Below are 25645 nucleotides of genomic sequence, written 5' to 3' on the forward strand. Positions count from 1 at the left end.
CAGACACAGCCTCGCACGTCAGCCGTCTGTCTCCCGAGTCTGTCTGGGGCTACCACTTGCGGTCACCGTCTGTGGTTGCCCTTTCTTACTCTCTTGTGGGAAGCTCTCGATAGAGTGCTTCCTGACTGTTCGCTTCACAGGCAAAAACCCCAAGGGCGGGCAGCGTGTAGACGCTAAAGAATGCTAGGGGGTGCCAAGGAGACGGCTCAGAGAGTAAGGGCGCTTGTGGCCGAGTGTGACACCCTGAGCCCCATCCTTGGGATCCACACGGTAGGAGAGAACCAATCAATGCCTGCAAATTGTCTTCTGACCTACTACTACCACACACGCGCGCGCGCGTGCGCACACACACATACACACACACAGGAGAAAATGTAAAAATGAAAAATAATACTGAGATAATTAGGGGAAGACACTGATGGGGAAGTTGCTTACGATATTAAGTAGGAAATTAAGCCGAGAATAGAGGCTTATGCCGGCAATCCCAGCACTTAGGAAGCTTAAGAAAGAGGATTATTGTGCACTCAGAGTCAGCCTGGACTACATAGTAACTTCCAGACCAGGCTGGGCTTCAGACGGAGACCCTGATTCAAACCCGAACCTCATCCTACCACCCGTGATTCTATGGCCGGGTGTCCGCCGTGCTGAACCCCGGGTGTGTCTCCTTCCAGGCTTTCTAGTCGCACGTATACAGCGCTGCAGCTGTGAGTCTGTCCCGTCCACACCTGGAAGCTTTGTGCGAGTACAGGGAAGCATCGTTCTTGTGTGGCTTGTGGAGTGGCATCTCCGCTCTGGGAGGGCAAAGGTCATTCTGGCTTCCTACAGGCAGTCCGATTCTAGACCAGACCAGGCTGTCTTCCTCTTCTGCTCTGAGAACTGGCCATTTCCTTTGTGTTCCATCAGCTTCAAGCCCAAAGCCAGGCAGAGCTCTCCTCGCATGCACGCCTGTGTAGTAGCGCTACTTCCTCTTATTATTTGCTCTGGAACACTGCCCCCACCTGGCTGTGAGCTGCAAGTACAGCCTAGATCCCTCCTCTTGGGAGCAGAGAGCCCACCTTCTTTCCTCTGTTTCTGGATGGTCCACTTTTGTTGCTGTTGCTATGTGTTCCCATTCAGGACCTTTTAAATGCTTTTCTCTTTCACAGAAAGGCCCAGAGGCTCTTGGCTCTTGCTTGCCAGCCCAAGCTGGTTGGTGCATGCAGGTGGCCACATCCCTTGGATTACCCGAAAGCATCTGGGCTAGTATGGTCACGGGAGGGCAGGGGAAGGCATGGGGTTCTCCAGACAAAGTCAGTATCCCTTCCTGCTGTGAACGAAGCCCTGGAAGATTCTAAAAGAACCTGTCTTCTCTGCCTGATAATGCTTTCCAGTGCAGGGCATGACTTGGCTCCAGATACGTCAGCTACCCTATTGTCCCGTGTGCTGAAGGTTTTGCCTATGGCATGAAAGTCACATACCCCTTGTTTCTCTCCACAAGCCAACCTCAGTATCTTCCTCCACCTAGAACCTTTTCCCTCCTGGTCATTTGTCCTGAATTCTTTCAGCATAAGGCATTCCTGCCAGCACAGCCCTGAGGCCCCTCGAGCCCCCAGGGCCGTCGTTCTCCAGCCTCCTCATGCTGTCCCCTTTGCACAGGGCACTGTCTGTCTGTTCCATGCATTTGACATAACAGAACAACCTGCCCAACTAGTGACCAGCGCTTGCCAGGTCCCACGGTGACACCCAGCAGCCAGTGTTTGGGAGGGGCGGATAGGGACTTGAGTACGTGGACTAGCATGTCTCTCTGCAGCAGTGGTCACCCCACCCAGGGCTGGGAAAGGAGTTAGTAGACAAAGATTGGCCACGGGGCTTCGTAGTTTTATTTGTGCTCTTGCCTGGGGCTTCCCCAGTGTCAGGGGTGCCTAGTCTCCCCCAGGGTTAGCAGCTACTTCCATCCGCTTTACTTTAAACCAGAAGAATGGAAGCCCCTGCAGGCAGGGGTTGGGACGAGTGGGCTCTGGTTCTTCCCCGGCCCCCTCCTGGGGACATCGGTTGTCTGCATCTGCCCTTGTTTCCCAGCCATTGGCTCAGGGCAGGAGGTCAGAGGTCCCCAGGTGCGGAGTAACAGGTCACCTGCTTTCGTACCTTGGGAGCAGCCTGTGGATCACAGCCCACACGGGACATGGCCTGCTTCACCCGGGTGTTTTCTGCAGATTGGAAAGCTGACAAGCAAGTGGTGGGACACAGTGGTAAGTGAGGGGACACAGAGGGACTCTTTCTAGGGAGAAGAATAGGTGATACAGGCGATTCCATGGCTCCGTTAGGAACATTACTTGAGGGGCCCTTTAATCAGGCTAGAAGGAAGCCCTTAAATTGTTGGATTTAATGGGCAGGGCAGGTTCCCTATAAAATGCTGTGACCTGGCACTTCGGGGTGACAGGGTAGGAAGAGATGTGCAGAGGAAGTGTGGACAGGGGCTCTGTGATGAGGTTCCTTGGCCTGGGTAGGAATTTACCATCCTAGGCTGGGAATGTCAACACCAGGCCTGGGACAGCTTACGCTGTTGGAGGAGTCCCTGCTCTCTGGCTGGGCTCCCTGTGTGAAGTCTGGTCTGTGTTTGGGGAAAGGGGGCATAAGGCTGGAAGAAGGAGATCTATTTTCTGTCCTGCCTGGCTCCTGGCTTTGGTCCCAGAAACTCTGTCAGGCTGCGTGTCCTGAAGATCAGACGAGGGGACCGGTGAAATGAGAGAGACGGTCAAGCTCCACACTGACTCCCTAGCTGTTCCTGTAGACTCTGCTTCCTCTAGCCCCCGCCCCTTCCCCTAATCGGATGCACAGGACCAAATGCAACTTAATTAGGAGGATTATGTGTCTTATAAATTTAATGTTTAATATTCAAGCTGCCGCTCCCCCCCCCAGCATATTTATTAAAGATGTCCTGAGGGGAATGTTAATGGACCATGACGTCATAAATATTTAGATCAAAGACGCCGGAGGCAGGGAAGAGGCAAGAGAAGAAACTAGATCACGCTAAAACCTAGAAAGGAATTAAAGTTTTCTCCTGGATTGAGTTTGTAGTGGAGGCTGCTGGGACTTTCTGACTGGAGCGAGATATGCCATCAAGATGGAGAACTGTAAGCTGGGTTCTTGTCCAAAGCCAAGTGGCACTGGGTACCGTGTGTGCTGGCTCTGTTGGACTAGTTTTGAGTCTAAGCAAATGCCATGCTTTCTTTCAAGATGCCAAAGTCATTGTTTGGCCGAGGAATGGAGGTAACTTCCCAGCCAGACGCTGTGCCCATTTGGATCATTGCTGGTCATCTGGAAGCAGCCTCGGGGATATCTCCGCATGCAGGTGCCTCGGAGACTGTGTCCCTGTCAGACGTCAAAACAACTTTTGGATGGAGGGAAGACGGCTCTCCTGGAGTTTTGCAGAGGCGGACACACTCATCCCCAGACCCCAGGAAGAATTCGCTGGTGTCTGGACCCTTTGTCTTTTCACTCCTCCAGTCTCGACTGGTTCACAGCCCTCTCTTCCCCGATGGAATTGGTCTACTGAGCAATTTGGATGCAGAGGAACCAGGGATGAATTTCCCACACCACTCCCTGGGAACATCACAAACCGAGGTTCCCAGCTGGATGTGGACTAGCTCAATCTAGTCATGCCGTTCTGCATCCAGTTCAGAACTTTGGTTCTCCCTCCGCTCAGCAAGGCTTGACCTCTTGGAGTGCTGAGCGAGGGCTGGCATTTCCAGGTCAGGAGCCTAACTGCTGCTGCTGTGGAAGTTACCTCTCTGCTGTCCGCATGGGCAAAGATGTCCTACAGACTCAGGGGCACCAGTTAGGCACTTCCATCAGGCAGCCCCTTTCAGAGGCACTCTTAGCCTTCAGGAATGTTTCTGTTAGAACCTTGTTCACCTCACCGGGATTCCTTTCTTTCCTTTGAAAACACTGCTTACCTTTTATTTATGTATATAAATGAGTGAGAAAGATCTAAGCTGGGATTTGAAGGCTGTGTAGAATTCAGCTAGACTAGGGAGTGAGCGGCACCGTCAGGATGCTGTGTGCGCAGGTGCGGAGGGCAGAAGTCTGTTTGATCATTGGGAATTGCAGTAAGTGCAGAGGGTGGATCAGAGGGCGGGGCAGGGTTTGAGGGCTGAGGATGAAGGAGGAATTGAGACTGGAGAGATGATCAGACATGATGACAGAGGGCTCGACACCAAGAAAGGACTTCACTGCCGTGGGGAAAAAAAGGCGGTTCCCAGTGAGTGTCACTGAGGCTCATAGAGTCCATTTGCAGTGACCAAATCACTCTCATGGATGGAGAAGAGATGGCAGGGTCCTGCCTTGCAGTCAGGCAGACCAGTAGTGGGCTACTTTCCCGCTCTTTGGTCCTACTGCCACTAAGTGAGTCCAGCACAGATAAACAGAACACTTGGGCTGAGTGGGTAGCAGACAGCACCAGAGAAAGACAGGCATCTTCGAGAAACATCAAGCATCTTGTTTATTTACTCTAATTCCATATTGTGGGAAAACCCAGAAATCCCCACAAGGGATTTCTGCCAGTGACCTGTGCCCAACATGTTTACCAGCCTCGAGGGTGCGCCCCTGCCAAAACTGGAGCGTGCAGACCCACGTCCTTAAGCACTGGAGTCAAGGCTTAATAATTGTGGCTGAGCCGCTATAGCAACTCAAATCAAGTTTGGTGTCGGTGTGGCAGAAGGCAAGGGGTAGAGGTGAAACACGTGATGTGCAAAGGGGCTTGTGGCTCTGACCCAGAGCAGAGGAAGGGGCCGCGGGATCTCTCTGTGTGATGGGCAAAGAGGCCAGGCGGCTGGGACGGGGGTGGTCCTGACTGAAGTGTGTGATGACAATGGCAGCTGGAAACAGATGGCACCAGGGGCGTGGGGTCTGTGAGCCCCTCAAGACACGCCTGAGAATCCTGAGATCTGAAAGAGAAGGAGGGAGCTACGGATGCGGGAGATGGGTAGCCAGTCATAGTGGGTATTATCCTAGGAGACCGTGGGGGAGCCTTATGGCTGGGGTTGAGGGCTTATGAGAAAACCTGTGCAGTTTACTGAGCATGTCCTGAAGACACTAAGGATCCCAACCTTTTTTTTTTTTTTGCCTGCTGCTTTACGGTAAACTGGAGCCTGGTGTCCTGAGGACACTCTCCTCCTGTCTCTACCCTTCCAGGGAACTTATAGCAGAGTCCTGGGGACCCCTCCTCCTGCCCAGATCCTCCTAGTGAACTTACAACCTGGGGTCATAGCTTAGTAGGGTTACTATTATGATGAGAGGCCATGGCCAAAGCAAGCTTGGGAGGAAAAGGTTTATTTGGCTTATGCATCCACATTGCTGTTCATCACCACAGGAAGTCAGGACAGGAACTCAGAGAGGATAGGAACCTGGAGGCAGAAGCTGACACAGAGGCCATAGAGCGCTGCTGCTTCCTGGTTTGCTCCCCATGACTTGCTCAGCCTGCTTTCTTATAGAACCCAGGACCTCCAGCCCAGGGATGGCCCCACCCATAATGGGCTGGGTCCTCCCCATCAATCATCACTAATTCAGAAAATGCCCTACAGCCTTGCATACAGCTGGATCTAATGGAGGTATTTTCTTAATTGAGGTTTTCTCCTCTCAGGTGACTCTAGCTTGTGTCAAGATGACATAAAACTAGCCAGGACAGGTCATTGCAATCCTCTTCTTTTATTTACATCCTCCGGCTGAGTCTGGCGTATGGAGTTTTAGGGACCACCCTTGTCCTCACCCCTCATTGACTTCCAAGCACAGGGTTCTAGAGACCTCCCCATTCTGCTCCTTGCCTCTCAGTGACCTTGAAGGACAGGGTCCCGGAGACTCCCCCCCCCCCAGGCTCTGTTGTCTTGTCTGCACTCATCACTAGCCCCCTGGAGGATTGTAGTGACATTCTGGTGGGAAAGTCTGGAACAACACTCCAAAGTGACCAGTGTCTGGAACCCACAGTCTCAGAGTTCCTTCCTACTCTATTCCTAGGTTGTCAGTCTCTTTTTTTCTCTCTTAGTGTACAGCTTAAGTTGATAAATGAGAAAAGAAGGGTGAGGAGCTGACACCCAATGTTGTTCTTATTTGTAACCCATTTGCAGGGTCTGCCATGAGCTTGATGAGCGAGAGTGTGATAGTTCTGCCGGGCCAGGTGTGCCTCACCTGGGAGCCTCTGGGATGGAGACCCAGCTTGGTTTTGGGATGGACTGTGTATTTTATACACTTACAATAGCCTTGTAAAATAGCTCAATGCTTCCTTGGGGGCAGAGACCGACATGATTCTCAAATATAAATCTGGATTTATATCTGCAGGATGTGATACAGGGAGCAGGAAAGTAGGGACCCCCCCCCCTGCCAATGCCTGAAGCAGTCTTAAGTTCCTGTGATTGACATCCTGAGGTCAATGAGCAGCCAGGCTACTCCATGGAGGTGGGCACCTGTATGGAAAGCAGAGGGGGAGGTGACAACCTTGGCCTGGCTGAGTATCTGTTCTGCAGGAGTGTGTTTGTATGCACTTGCATGGACATTGTTGGTAATGCCCACTGCATAGACCCGGAAAACCAAAACCACCTGGCCAAAACTGTCAGGGAAGACAGAAAGGGAAAAGAAATAACTCCCAGTTTTGAAACAACAGCAACCTAACAGTTATTATCAATTCACAAAGGAAAGGCTGTTTCACTAGGGACTATGCCAAGGAAGAGACAACGTCAGAAAAAAAGGGATAAATTACCAAGCAAGGTCGGCTGATAGATTTATATGTACACACCTCCCAAGCTACAAACACACTCCAGCACACCAAACACGACATTTACCACCCTACCACATACCCCAACCCACAAGACCCCTACTCCACCGCGCTATGTAACTCACTCCATCACACACCCTGCCCCACCCTTTCACATCATATACTGCACCCTAGGTCCGGGGATATGGAGAGAGACGAGGGAAAGGTTTGCTGGAAACACCTCTGGTCTGAGACACTTGCACTGCAGTGCCCAGGGGCAGGTAGGACTGGGGAGTCTTTTTGAAGTAGACACGGCTACTGTGTTGTGGAATAGAATATTTGTTTGACTATGTATAGATGTGTTGCCAAATAATTGTTTAACTACATCAAGATATGCTGCATTTGTTTAACTGCATCAAGATATGTTGCATTTGTTTAACTACATAAAGATGTGTTGCTGCTTTGCATTGCCTGACTAAGGCACCTGGTGGGTCTAATAAGAAGCTGGATGGCTAATAGCTAGGCAGAAGAGGGATAGGTGGGGCTGGCAGGCAGAGAGAAAAGAGGCAGTGGCCAGTCCACCAGTGGCCTGCCTGCTGGGGGGCAGTCAGACACGGAGGAAGCAGGAAAGCGGGATGGACAGTATGTATATGAGGTAAACGATATTTACCTGATTCTATTTATCAGGGCAGCGCACAGATAAATAGAAATGGGTTAGTTTAAGTTTAGGAAAGCTAGCTGGAAACAAACCTAGGCTAAGGCAAAGCATTCATCATTAATAGTAAGTCTCCATTTTATGATTCGGGCGCTGGCGGTACAAGAAAGCCTGCGATCCTACTTCTCATAAAGTGTCCCATGTACACATGTAGATGCAGAAAAGAGATGCGGAGATGCGGAAGAGTGAGAGTAACCGGTTACCCACTGAAGGCCAGACAGGGTGTCCCCGGAGAACGAACTTCCATCCTCATCTGTCACACACCCTGGGTACCACTTTCTCATTGCTGTAGACAAATGGAGGACCTGAAGCAACTTAAGAGACAAAGTATTTGTTTTGGCTCCTGGTCCAGGGGCTCTCTACCATCATGGCCAGTCGGGAAGCATGGTGGCAGGAAGCGGGCAGCTACGGCAGGTGAATATGTCTTCAGCTCGGTGGATCAGGAAGCAGAGTGCAGAATTCAGGTCCTCAGGTAGCTTTCTCCTTTTCTTTTTTTGATTTAGCCCTGGACTCTCCAGCTCATGGTGCAAAGTCACCGATATTCAGGATCAGTCTTCCCTCCTTAGGGTTAAATCTTCCTGGAAACACAACACCCTCATGGACACACCCAAAGGTATGCCTCAGTAATGTCTAAGATGTTTCTTAGTTTTTATTGTTGAGACTTACTTAGTTTGCTTTATGGGTATGAATGTTTGTGCTGACGTGTATATATGAGCCCTGTCTGCACGCCTGGTTCCCACAGGGGTCAGAAGAAGGCATCTGACCCCTGAAACTGGGATTACAGATAGAATTATCCTATGAGTGCTAGGACTGAGCCCTGGTCCGGCAGGCACCGCCACTAGGACCTCACCTCTCTAGCCCCTGAGTGTTTCCAAATTCAAGTTGACCAACTTACTCATCCCATTCTTTCCTGATGCCAATCCCGGCTGCTTCTCACTCCTGAAGAATAGACTGGATTTTCCAGTTTTGTAAGAAACTCTGCTCAAGTTGAAGGCCTGAGCACAACTTCATGAGGTTCAGAGGGACCCCAGCTGGGAAACCCAGGTCCAGAGCTCCCTGTAGCTCGGAAGCCTGCTCCCTGACTTTTGTCTGCTGGGTCTCTCCCTGATCTCAGGTGACAGACAGTTAACCAGCCTCCCTAGGGAAGCACAGATCTCAGCTGCATCCCCGGCAGAGACTTTTCTCATCGTGGCTCCTTTATTTGTGGTTCCTAGCAGCTGACTTACATTGTCTTTATGTGCTTTTATGGTGAACTCCGACCACGTCTCAAGTGGGAAAATGGCCAGCAAAACCTCAATTTCCTCCGAACAGAGATTCTGAATCATGCATGAAATGAAAGCTTGTTCCTTTGAAAGATCTTTAATCGAAGCACAGTGCAGAGGTGGCAGCGGGGGCATTTGGATTCTTGGTGGTTCCATACAAAACCCTTCAGTATTGGGACCCACAGAATAAAAGTGAACCAGGGCCCGCGCGTATGGCTAGCTCATGTATTTATACATACATATTCACATGTGTGTATGTGTGCTGATCTGGGAGGGGGACAGGGAGACTTAAGGGGACAGCTACTTTTCATTCTGCCACTGAAGAACTCTGGTCATTAAGGTGGGACCTTGGACAGGTCACTTCAGTGGTGTGGGCGTCATTTATGAGATGGACATGAAGACGTGTTTCTAGGTTCTAAGGCAGGAAACAGAAGCTGCTCCAGATGCCGACAAAAAAAGGTTTTATAAAGAGAAATAGGTCTATGTATCACCAGCTGGGCAAGAGGAAAGGACTCAAAGGCCCCCAGGCTAGGGAGGGAACTGCTACTGGCCACAGGGTCACCATCACAGTGCCTCATAGTCCTGAAGCTAGCGACAAGAGCATGGACCACTGCCAGCACTGGTTGTCCACCTACAGTGCTCTCGCTCCTCTGGAGAGGGGTGCCGTCACCCAGGCTGCAGCCCCCAGGCCTGGAATCAATATCTCAGTAGGCAGATGTTGAGCAGCATCTCAGCAGGGTCTGGGGAGTGTCTCAGTTCTGCAGTGGCTGGAGGTGGGCGAGTGGAAAGCAAAGGCAGACTCCGCCTGAGCATCTGGTACAATCCTTTTCTCCCAAGTTCCATGACTTTGCTGGCGATTCTGTCCCTGGAGAGTCTCACTAAATGTAGCATATTTAAAAAAGATGGTCTCTTGTATTCCAGGATGGCCTTGAATTTATTATGTAGCCAAGGATGGCCCTGGACAAATTATCCTCTTGTCCCGCCTTCCCCGTTGCTTGTGGGAGTATATGCATGTGCAACGCAACCGTGCCCAGTTTATGTGCTGCTGTGGCTCCCACCCAGAGCTTTGCACACACTGGGAAGGCATTCTACCCATTGAGATACAGCTCCAGCCTCAGAAATTCCACTTTTCGAAGAGTCCACGGATCATATCACTGACCTTGCCACATTTTGCCCAGCTAGCCCCCTGTACGTGACCCACATCCTCCAAGGGGCAAAGTTTCCTGCGGGCTGGTGACATTATAATGCTCCCAAGTGTCACTTTTGGGACTGGAGAGGCTCAGGAGGGAACATGCCAGCTTCGATCTCTTCCCATCGTTCTCCTCACCCCAAATCTCATCCTTAAGTAAGATTAAAGATCAGAATTTTAGGAGCTTGGGGATGGCTTAGTTGCTAGGGCACTTGTTGAGTTTGGATCTCCAGAGCTGGGTGGGTGTAGTGGCCTACCTGAAATCCAGCAGTCAGGAAATGAAGATGGAATCCTGGGGGTGGGGGTGGGGACAGGGGATCCCTGGGGCAAGCTGGTTAGACCAGGTTACAGTGATAGATTCTGTTTCAATAAATAAGGTGGAGGGCGATCAAGAAAGACACCCAGCATTAACCTCTGCCTTCCAAACGTGTAACACACGTGCACATGCATCTGAACATGCGTGGACATACGTGCCCATGCCAAAAAATAGAATTGGAGGAGCAGAGACAAAGTCCAGGGAATGACAAGGGTTCTCTGCATTCACACAAAGGCCTTGGACCCATTACTGAGGCACACAGGGCCCTCCCCTCCAGCAGGCTGTGATTCAGCAGGGCTCCGAGTGTAGGCAGCAGGGAGAAGCAGGGGCTCCGTTCTCTGTCTCCCCTCTCTGCTTCCTTGGCCCCCAGAGCAACGCGAGATAATGAGCAGAGCAGAGGGCAGGAGCCTGCTGGTGCCGTTGCATTCTGAGGAGTGGGGGACAGAAAGGAGGAATGGCATTTAAACACTGTTTGATGAGAAACCTTCCCTGTGCCTGCATCCGTCCTCCAAATTGGCACTAATTGCCGCCTCCTCCTGCCACACCTGTCGGCAGAGCAGCGGGAAGGGACAAGCTGCCTCTCCTTCAACAGCCGCTTCCACTTCCAAGTTGCAATGGTGACAAGTAGGGGATGGTGGGGGGGATAGCCTGAGGTAAGGGGGCTGTGGTGGGAACCTGGGGGCACATGGAAGGCTCTAGTTACCCCCACACACCACCCTGTTGCCCCTTGAATCTGTACTTCTTCTGTGAAAGGGAAGCAGGCTTACTTTTTGGATAGACAGCGGCATTCAGAAGTCAGTGTGTGAGCTCCTGCGTGGCTCTCTCTGTGGCTGGGATCCTCAGTCTGGTCTTCGGGCACAGCTGGTTATCAACATGGACTATACAGGTGAGAAGACGTCAGGAGATGGGCCCCTATTTGGATGAAGACTTTTATAGACTTAAAGGAGCCCATCGGTCTTAGTGGGTAAGGGCCCCAGATGCATCAAGAGAGCAGAAGGCTACCTCAGAACAGTGGCCAGGAGAACTAGTTTGGTCTCAGTTCCATCCTGTCATCTCTTTGGGCCAGTGGTCTCTTCACTCTCCATGGGAGGGTAGAAGCATTCCATCTTGGCTTCTGTGGCCTGAGGTTCTAAGTCTTCCATGTACCTGTCCCCTCCTTCTCTCCCCCCCCCTTCTTTCTCTTCTTCTCCTCCATACCCCTCCCCCCCAAGGTCATATGTTCTTTCTGGGTTTCTTTTCTGTTTTGATTACTTTAAAAATGGTTTTATGCTTATTTCTCTCTCTCTCTCTCTCTCTCTCTCTCTCTCTCTCTCTCTCTCCCCCCCCGTGTGTGTGTATGTGTGTGTGTGTGTGTGTGTGTGTGTGTGTGTGCCACATGTGTGCATGAAGCCAAGAAGATCAGATCAGAAGGGGATGCTCGGTCCCCTGGAGCTGGAATTATAGGTGATTGTGAACTGCCCAACATGGGTGCTGGGAACTGAAATCAGGTCTTTCAGAAGAGCAACAGGGGATGTTAACATCTGGAGCATTTCAAGACCCCCTGTTATGCCTTTTTGAGACAGGGTCTCATGTAGTTCAGGCTGCCCTTGCTCTCGCTACAGCTATCAAGGCCAAGACAGCCTTCATTCCTCATCCTCTTGCCTCTGCCTCCCAAGTTCTGAGATTACAGACATGAATCACCACACCCAGTCATTTTTGCTCTTTCTTGGGTGCTTGCAAGGTGGTCTATGAGCACCAAAAAAGAACCCCTTCTACAGTTGGGAAAGAGCCCGGATGTGCACTGAATACCCAGACGGATGTTGTTATTCAGCAGGAAGAAAGAAGAGGGAGCAAGCAAAGGGAGAAGATATTGTTTGGGTACAATCTGTGTTTGCAATTTTCCACATCGGTTCTTTTTATGAACACTCCAAAAACAAGACAACAGCAGTGGCTGATTCAATATGCGCCATGCAGGAAAACAATAAGGAAAAAAAATAAGGGTTTTTAATAAGCACTTGGAAAGGCTGTAATTAAATCTCGGGCTCTGTTTGGAAAACAAGAATCTCATTTAGTGCTTTTGCCCCTGTGCTCCCTAACATCTGCACCCGTGTTTTCTGCTGGGCAATTACCGCGTCCTCGGTGGCTTGATTAACAAATACAGGTGCAGATTTGCTCGGGAAGGAGAACCTGGGATGGAAGTTGGGGCGATGGCAGGGGGCTGTGGGAGCTGGCAAGATTTGGCTGCCCCCAACAGGTGTCCCGTGGACTTAGGGGAGCCTGAGAAAAAGAATCGCTTGCTGTGGGGAATGAAGAGGGTAGGGAGGGGAGACACTTTTTCCTTCCCTGCCTGATTTTCCTAGATTCCCTTTCTACCAAGGAGCCAGGGCTAATGGAAGAGGAGGTCTTTTCTGGCTTAGGAGTCAGGGACGTTTCAAACCCCTTAACTAGCCTGAAGTGGCGGCACACACTTGCAGTGTAATCCTCTCTCTTGGGAAGTGGAGGCAAGAAGATATAGAGTTCGAGGCCATGTTCAATTACATATGGAGTTCAAAGCCAGCCTGGGTAACATAAAAACCTGATTAAAAAACAAGATCAAAACCAAAACCAACCAACCAAGCAAACAAACAAATTAGTCACAAAACCAAAACCCAACCAAGTAACCCACCAATTAACCATCCAAACGACCAAATGACCAAAGAAGAAGGGACTTCTGGAAAGACAGCGGGAGCCTAGTGACTGGGGATTGTGTGTTCCCAGGGCTCTTCTTTGTAGGAAAATCTCTGAGTTACATAGGATGGGCTTTTCTCCCACACCCATTGCCTTTAAAAGCACCTGCCTTTGTCACGGGCCTTTGCCTGTCCCTGAGGGACCCCAGATCTTCTGTTTGTCACCTGTGGCCATTGCCATGCTGAATTCTTTCCAGGTCACTAATGTTGGTGCCTAGCTCTGTTTTCTGTAAAGGGGAACAGAGGCACCAAGGTTAGGTAGCGCCCTGAAGCTGATGTAGGCAGTAGGGTGTATGGGGTTAGCTCTCTGTACCCAGGCATCTGGTTTCAGAACCCTCACTGCCTACCCCGCCTCCTTGCTTTCTCTGCTTGTGCAGCGGAGACTTTTCCTGCTCCATCTTCTAGGGCCTAGTCCTCAGGCTCTTAACAGAGGCCTGCTGGGAGAGAGGGGAGGAGCGCCTATGTTTTGCCTTTAGACTCTTTGTTTTCCTGAAGGCCACTGTCCCAGGGATGTGGTCTTAGGGTATGAGTTCATAGCACATGATTATCTGCAAGCTTGGGCAGGGATGCCAAACCCTAAAGCTTTTTCTGGGTGGTTTCAAATCTTTGGAAAAGATTTTTATTTCATTTTTATGTGTATGAGTGTTTTGCCCACATATATATCTATGTACCACATGCATGCAGTGCCCAGAGAAGTCAGGAGAGGGCAAAGGATCCCTTGGAACTGGAGCTCAGACAGTTGTAAGCTGCCATGTCAGTGGTGGGAATTGAACCCAGGTCCTCTGGAAGAGTGGCAAATACTCTTAACTACTGAACTCCCCCAAATCTTAATGCACCATTCAAATGTTCTCTACTGTGAAGACATAGACTTGTATGTTTTGTCTAAAGTCCAGGCCAAGTTGGCAGTACCCAGAAGGCTGGGAGAGCCTGCTGGCATCAATACTTGATTTATTGATGTGCTAGTTCCTTTTATGGCTCTCTAATACAGAGCTTGAATACTTTGGAAGGACTGTACTTTTCTTTCCAACCGTCCATGACTTCCAGAAAAGGATTCTTCCTCACAGAGTCTCAAGGACAGATGGATTTCCTTCTAGAGATTGTGTCCAATTCCATGGTGCTGCCTTATGGCTTTGAGACCCTCCACTCTTGTCACGGCTGTTCCCAGTGCAAGCCAGAAGCTGACTCGGGTCCTTCCTTCCCCAGTGTCACCTGACAGCTCCCTGTGCCAGCTGGATGCCCCTCTATTTGGTGTGTGTGCTCATGGTGACTCCCGTGCCTGGTGCCAGGCTCCTGGAGATTCTGGGATTCTGGGGGAGCCAGCCCCCACTAGCCAGTGTTTAGCACAAGATCAAGATCTCCCACTTCCTGAGCTGGAGGAGGAAAGAGCTTGTGATACCCTGCTCACTGCTGCCGCCTTTTCTGAGACTGCTGGGGCTGCTGTCACCCGTTGCTGCTGCATTGCTGATGGGGCCTGCAGCTTTTGGAAGTGTTGTCTGAATCAACTCAACAAAGGAGGGAGGTAGGGAGAAGAGATGGGCGAGTCTCGCTCCAAATAAGGAGAGATCAATTAATATTCTTGGAACTAACTCTCTTAGCTGTATGTATCAGCCGCCATCGGGAAGCCAGTGCAAATGGCAAACCTCCAGCTAATGCCTGGAGCAGCAGGCCATTCCTTTCAAGCTGGGCTGCTCTGCTTGGGGGCAGTCTTGAGGAGCTGGCGCTTCCCCATTACCCTTACATGCTAATTGCAAACTTTGGAGAACACCTGAGGATGTCATTAATAACACCACCTGCCATGCATATTGGGCTCACTTCTGGGAGCTCCGATGACAGAGAATACATGATTTCATTTATTGTCATTGACACGCTGGATGGTGGCGCCTCCCCCAGCCCTTTGCAGATTCAGATCCAGAGGCCAGGGAGATCATTGCATGTTAATGACTAAATCAAGTTTCAGTCCCAAGCCATCACTCCTTTGTTGAATTTCCTTAACAGACTCTTGAAGGTAGGTGTCTTTAGAGAGACTTCCTGTCCCCGGGACTGTTTAGCATGCTGTCGGAGAAGGCAGGTAATATGTCTGCTGATTGCTTTCCAAGGTGGCTGCTAAGCTGCCGCCTGTGCTGGTTGGCTTCATGAGGGCTGTTGTTGAAGTACCAATGGTGGCCAGACTCTTTTCCCAGGTTGCAGGTGGGTGGCAAGCCAGTTTACAGCTGTGGCTTTTACACTGTTTGCCAAGCCCGACTGCCAGTTTCTGCCTCATAGGTTCTGGCACACTGTCTTCACCAAGAGTCTGTAAAGGGTTCAACCATGATCAGCTATGATGAACCTGAGCGGACATGGCTCTCCCCTAGGTCAGTCTGTCTGAAACAAAGAATGTATCACTTGGGCATCAGATGCACTGGTAGTGGTTCAGATCTTGGCTAAAGAGAGGACCAGGAGTTCATCACTGACCAGTCCTTTTCCATACCAACTCCTGTGCAGACCTGTGAGCACTGACTTTTCCATGATACCACATTAGAAGTGATGATGTAGAATCAGGTGTGGCTCTCATTAGTATGAGCACTGTAGTAGATAATTTCCCATGGCTGTGACAAAAGCAAATGAAGAGAGCAAGGGTTTATTCTGGCTCACAGTTTGTGGCATAGTCCATATGGTAGAGGAGACAGGGTATACCCACATGGTAGAGGAGACAGGGTATAGTTCACATGGTAGAGGAGACATGGTATAGTTCACATGGTAGAGGAGACATGGTATAGTTCACATGGTAGAGGAGACAGGGTATAGTTCACATGGTAGAGGAGACAGGGTATAGTTCACATGGTAGAGGAGACAGGGTATAGTTCCCATGGTAGAGGTGACAGGTGACAGGAGTGTAAGGCAGCATCCACAGTCAAGATTCAGAAAAAGGTAAATGTTGTTTCTCATTTCCTTTTTTCATTTTTATTTATTTCAGGACTCCAGGCCACAGAGTGGTACCACCTACAGTTGGAACGGCTCTTCCTATCTCAATTATCCAATCTATAAACATCTCATAGTTATGCCTACAAGTTTGTTTGTCTTCTAGGTAAGTCTAGATCCTACCAAGTTGATATCACTACCCATCACAAATGCTGTTTGCGAAGCAAAGTTTGGAAGCAACATTAAATATCAAAATTGTCAAAAGCAGCACTCTGTCTCCAGAATTCTCTGGGAAAGGCCAAGCATCTACACGCCTTTTTTTTTTTTTTAGTTTCTGTGTGGGCATGTAAGTATGCCATGGCACTTGAGTAGAGTTCAGAGGACAATTTGCAGGAGTTGATTCTCTCCTTCCACCATGTAGGTTGCAGAGACTCAAGAGCAGATCATCAGGTGTGGTAGCAAGTACCCACGGAGCGTCATCTCGCTGGAGTCACCTACATGGTCCTTTAGTCTTTCCTGCAGAAGTAAAGGCAGGTTCTCCTAGGCAGTCAGGTACCAGGTCCAACTGTGGTGTTTACTGCCTTTAGAAATGGGTCAATATTGATGCTGCTTATCGGTGCCTAACAAGTACATGTTATTTGAATAAAGGTGTTTTCTATTCTAGTTTTCTGGTGACATCCTTAGGGTCCTTTATGCACAGAACCTTATCAAGGGCAAATAGACATTTTGACATTTTCCCTTCCTTTTTATTTTCATCCTGCTTATTTGCTCCTCTTGACTTATTGCTTTAGCTAAGACTTTCACATTGAATAAGAATATGTACCCTCTTGTCTTGGCCCTTATTTTAAAAGAGACATTTTGTTTTTTCTCCATTTTATGTAACGTTGGTTCTAGGTTTGTTATAGTCTTTATTATTTTGAGATATATTCATTTTATTCTGAGTTTCCTCAGGAGTTTTAACAAAGAGATGCTGGGTTTTGTCTAAAGTCTATTCTGTACCTATTGAGGTGACCACATGGTTTTTGATCTTGGAATTATTTATGTAATTTATACCATTAGTTGATTTGTATGTATTGAATCATCTATGCATCCCTGAAATAAAGCCAACAACAGCATGATGAATCATCTTTTTGATGTGCCCTTGAATTTGATTTGGAAGTATTTTGTTGAGAATTTCTATGTCTATGTTAATTCGGGATACTGGTCTGCAATTATCTTTTATCTTACATCTTCATTTGCTTTTGGTATCAGGGTAATCTTGGGAATTTTTGTGTGATTCACAATATCTATGTGAATTATGAATACTGGTCTGTAATTTTCTTTTTGGGTTACATCTTTATTTGTTTTTGGCACTGGAGTAATTCTAGCTTTGTAAGAGAAAGTTTGGTAATGTTTCTTCTTTTTCTATTTTGTGGAATAGTTTAAGAAGCATTGATATTAATTTGTTAATGATCTAGTAAAATTCACCAGTCAATCTGTCTGGGCTTATACATTTTTAATTCAAGAAATTCAGTTTTTTTTTTTGACAGGCTTTCTCTATATAGCCTTGGCTGTCCTGAAACTAACTCTATAGATCAAACTGGCCTCAAACTCAGACTCAGAGATCTGCCTACCTTTTCCTCCTGAGTGCTGGGGTTAAAGGTGTGTGCCACCACCACCCCTCTTGCCCTTCTGATTTCTTTTCTTTTTCTTAAAATAATATTTTTATTGATTCTTTGGGAATTTCACATCATACGTTCCAATAACAGTCTGCTTGTTTCCAAGGTCCATTTGCTTGGAAGGCTTTCCCCATCTTTTTACCCTAGGTGCTGTCTGTCTTTTGTGGTGGGGTACATTTCTTGGAGGTAACAAATAGATAGCTACTGATTCTGGACCCATCCAATCTACTAGCCTGTAACCTTTGATTGTGGATTTGAGACCTTTAAGATTCAGAGCCTACAGTTACCCTGACACCCAAACCACACAAAAACACTACTAAGAAAGGAAACTACAGTGAACATTGACACAAAAATTCTCAATAAAAAAACTAGCAAACTGAATCCAAGAATACATCAGAAAAATCACCCACCATGACCAAGTAGGCTTCATCCCAGAGATGCAGGGATAGTTCAACATATGAAAATCTATCAGTGTAATCCACCATATAAACAAACTGAAAGAAAAAAAAACCATATGATCATTAAATGCTGAAAAGGCCTTCGACAATATTCAACACTGTTGTAGAAGGCTGCTTTTTTGTTTCATAGCTGCCCAGACTTCTGAAATAACCACACAGAAATTGTACTAATTAAACCACTGTTTGGCCAATCACTATAGCATATTCTTAGCAAACTCTTACATATTAAATTAACCCATTTCTATTATTTTATATTTTACCATAAGGCTGTGGTCTACTGGTAAGGTTCCGGCTCATCTGTTTCCAGGGGCAGCTACATGGTGTCTCCTGACTCTGCCTTCTTTCTCCCAGCATTCAGTTTAGTTTTTCTCGCCTAACTCCACTCTGCCAAGCCATTGGCTGAAAGAAGATTCTTTATCCATTAACCAATAAAAGCAGCGCATATACATAGGACCTTCCACACCACAATACCCCTTCATGATAAAAGTCTTGGAGAGAGTAGACATACAAGGAACATACCTAAACATAATAAAGGCAATATATAGCAAGTCAACAGCCAACATCAAACTAAATGGAGAGAAACTCAAAGTGATCCCATTGAAATTAAGAACAAGACAAGGTTGTCCACTCTTTCCATAACTATTCAATATAATACTTGAAGTTCTCACTAGAGCAATAAGATAACAAAAGGAGATAAAGGGGATATAAATTGGAGAAGAAGAAGTCAAACTCTAACTATTTGCTGATGATATGATAGTATACATAAGTGACCCCCAAATTTTACCAGAGAACTCCTACAACTCATAAACACCTTCAGTAATGTAGTAGGATACAAGATTAACTAAAAAAAATAATCAGTAGCCCTTTTTTATACAGATAATAAATGGGATGAAAAAGAAATCAGAGAACTATCACCCTTCACAATAGCCACAAATAACATAAAATATCTTAGGGTAGCACTAACCAAACAAGTGGAAGACCTGTATGATAAGAACTTCAAGTCTTTGAAGAAGGAACTTGAAGAAGACACCAGAAAATGGAAATATCTCCCATGCTCTTGGGTAGGCAGAATTAACAAGGTAAAAATGGCTATCTTATCAAAAGCAATCTATACATTCAATACACTATCCATCAAAATCCCACCAAAACTCTTTATAGACCTCAAAAGAACAATACTCAATATGGAAAAACAAAAACCCAGGATATCCCAAACAATCCTATACAATAAAGGAACTTCTGGAGGTATCATAATTCTTGACATCAAACTCTACTACAGAGCTATAGTAATCAAAACAGCCTAGTATTGGCATAAAAAATAGACAGGAGGACCATGGAATTGAATCAAAGACCCAAATATCAATCCACACACCTATAAACACCGGATTTTTCATAAAGAAACTAAAACTATAAAATGGACAAAGAAAGCATATTCAACAAATGGTGCTGGCATAACTGGGTATCAACATGTAGAAGAGTAAAAATAGATCTATATTTATTACCATACACAAAACTCAAGTCCAAATGAATCAAAGACCTCAACATGACACCAACTACACTGAACTGAACCTCATAGAAGAGAAAATGGGAAGTACACTTGAATGTATTGGCACAGGAGACCACTTCCTAAATATAACCCAGAAGCACAGACACTGAGAGAAACAATAAATGGGACCTCCTTAAACCAAGAAGCTTCTGTAAAGCAAAGGATATGGTCAACAAGACAAAATGGCAGCCTACAGAATGGGAAAAGATCTTCACCAATCCCATATCAAAGAGAGGGCTGATCTCCAAAGTATATAAAGAACTCAAGAAACTTGACATCAAAAGAACAAACAATCTAATACAAAAAATGGAGTACAGACCTAGACAGAGAACTCTCAACAGACGAATCTCAAATGGTTGAAAGACATTTAAGGAAATGCTCAACATCCTTAGCCATTGGAGAAATGCAACTCAAAACAACTCTGAGATTCCATCTTACACCTGTCAGAATGGCCAAGATTAAAAACACTGATGACAGCTTATGCTGGAGAGGATTGGGGTAAAGGGAACACTTCTGCATTGCTGGTGGGAGTGCAAACTTTTATAGTCACTTTGGAAATCAGTATGATGATTTCTCAGAAAATTAGGAAACAATCTACCTCAAGACCCAGAAATGCCACTTTTGGGTATATACCCAAAGAATGCTCAATCATACCACAAGGACATGTGCTCAACTATGTTCATAGCAGCATTATTTATAATAACCAGAACCTGGAAACCACCTAGATGCCCCTCAACTGAAGAATAGATAAAAAATGTGGTACATTTACACAGTGGTAAAAAAAATGACACCTTAAAATTTGCAGGCACGTGAATGAATCTAGAAAAAAACAATATTGAGTGAGATAATCCAGATCCAGAAAGGCAAATATAATATGTAATCAATCACTCATTAGTGGCTTTTAGACATAAAGCAAACAAAACACAAACCAGCCTACATCCCACAACCCCAGAGTACCTAGACAATAAAGAGGACCCTAAGAAAGACATACATGGATCTACATAGGAAAGAGAAAAAGATGAGATCTCCTGGGTAAATTGGGTGAGTGGGGGTCATAGGAGAGAGCAGGAGAGGGAAGGAAGAAAGGGAGCAGAGAAAAGTGTATAACTCAATAAAAACAATAAAAAAGATTCAGAGTCATTATTAAAAGTTTTTGATTGTTGTTGTTGTTTTCTGTACCCTCCTTCCCCTCTTGATTGCATGGTTTATTATTTCCTATGGCTGTGTTCCTAGATTTGATCTTTCTCTTCAGTCTAAAATACTTCTTCATGTATCTTTGGCGGGAGTGCTTGGCTGTCATAGATCTTTTAGTTTATTTCTATCATAGAGCTCACTATGGCAGCTAGCTTTTTCTGGGTATAGTAGTCTGACTTGGTGGCTTTTATCTTCCAGAACATAAAATACATAATTCCAAGCCCCTCTGGCTTTTAAAGGTTGAATTAAAAATTTGGTGTTGTTCTGATGGACCTGCATTTAAATGTGACTTGATTTTCTCTCTTGCCCTTTTTAACATACTTCATTTATTCTGAATACTTACTATTTTAAGTATAATATTGGGAGAGGATGTTCTTCGTGATATTGTCTGGAGTCCTAAAAGCCTTCTGTCTCTGTATTGGCACCTCTTCTCCTAACCATGGGAAATTTTTCACTTCAATTCTTTTGATTATGTATTTTATGCCTTTAGAATGGGGGTCTTCTTTGAGTATAATCAGTAGATATGATCTTTTCAGGGTGCTGTGTGTGTCTTGGAATCCCCGCTGATTCCTTTTTATTTTGTCTTTGTCTTTGCCGAGCAGTTCCAGTTCCTGTACCTTGTCTTTAATCTTAGGCACTCTGTCCCTTCCTCAGCCCAGTCTATTGCTAAACCTCCCCCCAAAGTTTTTTTTTTTTCAAAAGAAAATTTGAGTATGTGTTTTTTTTATTTCCAGTATTTCAGATTGATTTTCTGTTAATTTATTTCTTCATTGATTTTCTGTTAATTTATTTCTTCATTGAATACCTCTTTCACATCATCCATCACCTTACTTATTACATTCAGCTATTTGTTTTGTTATGCCCAGTCTGTGGGGACCCCAAAAGACCACCAGGGAGACTGGCTCACTGAAATGCAAAAGGCAAGGTTTATTGCATGTGTGTTCAAGCCAACAGGAACCTCATCAGCACAGCAGCAAGAGGAGGTACCCTGCCCCTCTAGAGGGCATTATTTAAAGGCAAACTCCAGAAAAGTTACATTAGCAGGGAATGTGCTGGCAGGTGATCCTATCTACAATGGTTGGAAGGTTAGGAATTTCCTTTGGATGGTCTGTTTCTGGGTGGTGCCTGGGTAGTCTCAGTTTATGGTCTTTCTTGCAACCAGGTATTGTCTTAGGGAAAACTACTGAGACCCAGGCCTCTTTTGAGCTTGTCATGGCTGGGTCCTACATTTTCCCCTTCACAAGTACCAATGACAGCACCCAATCATGGGTCCTGCTTGCCCATGGGTTTAAGGAGATAGTATTTGGACCTAAGAACCATTAACTAATCTGATTTTTCCAGGGCAGTGGCCAGCCTACCGGGCCCTGTAGCTCTGATCTTTTGTGTACAGCCAAATTGTAATTATAATCCTGGATGTCCTCTTCGGTTCTGTGGTTCTGCATAAAGAACCAAAGTGTCTTTTTATTGTAGGACCAGTTTTAGTTAATAAATCCATTAATGGACAACTCTGAGCCTATTTTTCAGTGGGCACTATAGGTAGTCATTTTGTCTCCCATGCCAACAAGTTTCCCCTTGTCTCAGCCTTTCAACCTATTCTGGGCAGGGAGCATGGAATGGCGTGTTCCTTCCTGCAACTACTCCAAGCTGACATTGGGGCCTTGTCATCAGGGCCCAAGTAGGCTGAAAGGCTGACCAAAGGTAAGGAGGGAATTCAGGCAATGGGGCACTCCTCAGAGGCAGCTGGCTCACAGACTCTGTACAAGAGACACGGAATATTCACATCAGCTGGCCTGGGACACATCCACTTTCAGAAAGTCCAGGGCTCGCAGTCATTCAGAGCAGGTTGTAGTCAGCAACTGATGCTTAGATGCGTCTGCCAGCCACGTGGGAACCTGTTGAGATAAGTTTAAACTAGGGACGGAGGTTAAAATGTATGTACTTAAAGAAAAATAATACATTTGAAACTTTCATGGCCCATATTGAAATCCATGTTGTAGAAAAAAAGAGCAGATAATAGGTATCTGTAAATAGAAGGAATAGACTCATATCTTTGATTCCTAGCCAAAACTACAGATTGTAGTGATGAGGCGAGCAGGCCTGCTTTTTGTTCCGCCCAGCTCCTGCATGGTTAGCTTTACACCTGAAATAACAACACACAAATTGTATTCATTTAAACACTGCCTGGCCCATTAGTTCTAGCCTCTTACTGGCTAACTCTCATATCTTGATTAACCCATTTCTATTAATGTGTGTAGCACCACAAGGTGGTGGCTTACTGGGAAGATTCTAACCTAAGTCCATCTTGGGCCGGAGCTTCATGGCATCTGCCTGACTCTGCTTTCTTTCTCCCACAATTCTGTTCTGTCTTTCCTGCCTACCTATGTTCTGACCTATCAGGCCAAGCAGTTTTCTTTACTAATTAATCAATGAGAGCAACAAATAGATAGAAGACCCTCCTACATCATTTCCCCTTTTTCTGTTTAAACAAAAAGGAAGGCTTTAACTTTAACATAGCAAAATTACATATAATAAAACAGTTATAAAGCAAGAATTACAGTTACAATATTTATATCTATTTTATCTTTTATCATAACTAAGGAAAACTGTAACTATAACTAACCATTCTTCAACTCCATCAAAGACTCCAGAAGGATATAATATTACCTAAGTAAACAAGAAATAAGCAACTTTCAAAACTCTAGAAATGACAGAGACATCTCACTGTCTGGACAGTCACCCAAAGTTTTTTTTTTTTTTTACTGTTGGGGCATCCATCTTCAGCCTACAGGCCCATAAAACAGGACTGTCATATCCTGCCAAGACAGGGTAAGATAGTTTTTTTGTTTTGTTTTGTTTTTTTTAGATGAGAACTAATCTTTTTTTTTTATTGAGAAAAGGAAAAAAAACAAGTTTCTGCCTCCTCCCAGCCTCCCATTTCCCTCCTCCTCCTCCCACCCTTCTCCCCCTCCCCCCACTCCTCTCCCCCTCCCTGTAAGATAGTTTCAAAGAGTTTCTTGCCTTTGAAAATGGTATGTCAGTTACGTTAGGCCTTAGCCAAAGTTGGTTGCTTCAATGCTGCAAACGTGACTTTGGGTGGTTGCCCAGGTAGCTAGTTGTCTCTGTGATTTGTTGCATGTTTTGGAAGTTGTTTGATTGCACTTTCTAATTACTCAGGTAACATTATTTCCCTTCTCAGATCTTCGATGGGGTTGAAGACTATATAAATGTAGTTACTTTCCTCTCATGACTTGTTATTTATTACACAAGACTTAAGCTAGTTAGAATAGGATATTTGTACTTATTGTATATAATTTCGTAGTAAGTTTAGAACTCTCTTACCTAAACAAAAGGGGGAGGTGTTGCGGGAGCTCCTTCTGCTCCTTCAGCCAATAGTGGCTGAGAAACCAGCCCATTGGGGAGTGGTCTCTCTTTCTTTAAAAAAGCAGCCACTGCCCTCTGCTCTCTCTCTGGCTTCTGGTTCTGCTTCAGGTGACTAAGGCTCCCTTCCTGATTGTGCAGAGGGATGTTGTCTGGGTCAGTGATCTGTAAGTTTTTCCCCCTTAAATAAATAACCATTCTATTAATCATAATTCCAAACTGGTGTGGGATTGTTTGTGACTTAAGCCTTCAACAGATTTTGGTTAGAAGCATGTATATTTTTCTGCTGTTCACAGAATCATGTATGGATTGGACAGAGATGCCTTTGGCATCAGTTCAATGATAAGAAACACCTTTAAGTTTATACTTAAATAGCAACCAGAATAAATCTAAAATCTTGAGCATGTGACTCAAACAGTAAGTAGTCATTGCTCTATCAGCTTATCAGAACTATACCATAGAAGGGGAAAGAAATCAGAAACATTTTCCATATCTTAACCTGTATTTACATCTTAAATCACTTTTTAGGCCCTCAAAGCTTATGACCTTTGTTTCCTCAGACCCTTATATATCTTAACTAGCCCCCCCCCCCAACAAGCTGGCTAAAGCTTTTTTTTTTTTTTTTTTAGTTTTTCGAGACAGGGTTTCTCTGTGGCTTTGGAGCCTGTCCTGGAACTAGCTCTGTAGACCAGGCTGGTCTCGAACTCACAGAGATCCGCCTGCCTCTGCCTCCCCAGTGCTGGGATTAAAGGCGTGCGCCACCACCGCCTGGCTCCTGGCTAAAGCTTTGTGGAAGTATCTGGATACCTGTTGCTGCTAAACTGACAACATTATAGCCGGCCTAGCCATCAATACTATCAGAGATCCCAGAAGGATAAATAAATTATACCCGAGAACAGACCAAGCAGCTTCAGAATCTATTAAAAATGACAGGGACCAGAGTCCATAAATAGTTAGTCATACCCAGGTCTCCATGGCATTGGAGGCAGAAGTATCCAGAACAGCAGTCTTACAGTCTTAGCCAGGCTCATAACGTGATTTTTTTCCCCCCTGTGGAAGAGCAACATAGAAAAGACTGACCTTATTTTGTCTAGGTAAAGTGGTACAAGCAATTCTCCAATATCACAGTCGGACCGGGTCCTGGCAGCAGGTGTTGCACTGGGGCATCTTGCCCAATGGTTAGAGTCATCATAATCCAGGCGGAGACATCATGGTGTCCCATAATCATCTTTGGAGGCCTTGGGTCACTGCTAGGATCTTGGTTGGAGTCTCTGTCTAATATAATAAGCTTTTTTATCATTATTTTAAATGCCACATTCTTCAGATCTCTGATGTATGAGGGCTCTCTAGGTATGTCTGATTAGACAAACTTTGTTTCTAGTCACTTATTTTAAGTTTGACTTTGAAAACATATACAGGGACCTAAATAAGGCTTATCCCAGTAATTAATTGTATCAGTACTTTAAGGATGGCTGACTAAATTGTATTTCCTAACAGTCTACAATAAGTTAGCAGCTTTCATAAGACTAAAACTTTGCTTTCTGTCAGGTTTAGCCTTAAAATATGATTTTGAATTGAAGCTAATAAAGCCATTCTGAGAGTAAA

The sequence above is a fragment of the Microtus ochrogaster genome, unplaced genomic scaffold (assembly GCF_000317375.1).
Source record: "Microtus ochrogaster isolate Prairie Vole_2 unplaced genomic scaffold, MicOch1.0 UNK4, whole genome shotgun sequence".
Lineage (NCBI taxonomy): Eukaryota > Metazoa > Chordata > Mammalia > Rodentia > Cricetidae > Microtus > Microtus ochrogaster.